Source organism: Etheostoma cragini, chromosome 6, assembly GCF_013103735.1.
Source record: "Etheostoma cragini isolate CJK2018 chromosome 6, CSU_Ecrag_1.0, whole genome shotgun sequence".
Lineage (NCBI taxonomy): Eukaryota > Metazoa > Chordata > Actinopteri > Perciformes > Percidae > Etheostoma > Etheostoma cragini.
The window spans coordinates 22,029,349-22,029,979 of record NC_048412.1 but is presented as its reverse complement, the minus strand read 5'-3'; positions in this window follow the sequence as shown (position 1 = coordinate 22,029,979).

Genomic DNA, 631 nt, shown 5'->3' with positions numbered 1-631 from the left:
TTACTCCATAACTCTCAGCTTATTCTTTTTTTTTAAGATTGGTGTTATTTACATTGATTTTATGTGTTTGGGTCATGTTTTGGCTTGCAAAATATATTCTTTCTGTTTAAGCCGCTTCGTAATTAAAGGCGACCACTTTCAGTTTATCACATCATTTTAATCAAATCCTCTAACAGCAACTTCCTGGCTGCACACTTAGTTTAATCTATTGATTGCATACAGGTGATGCACTCTGCAGGAGATGGTTCATCTCTATGGTGACCTTCACTCACCAATTCAGTTTCATTGCAAAACAATCCCATCTAATTCCAAAAGAGGGCAGTCATCATCCGGTTAAACATGACAATGGGCCAAAAACTTGAGTTTGTTATGATGTTCATTTGCAGATAACTGATTGCCCTTACCGAACAATCCATGCCAAAGTGATTGTGGAAATATGGATTAAATTTGAATTCACTGACTAGCTTAGTTCATTTATGAAAGCATTTCAATTACAGAGAATGTCTTGCAAAGTTGTTTTTAAGTTTCATTGGAAACACCTGATAAAAATACAACAGCATCATAGTATGGGCTGTAGCATATCATGCTCAAATATTAATGGGATATGTGCATTTAATTTTTTTTAAAAACA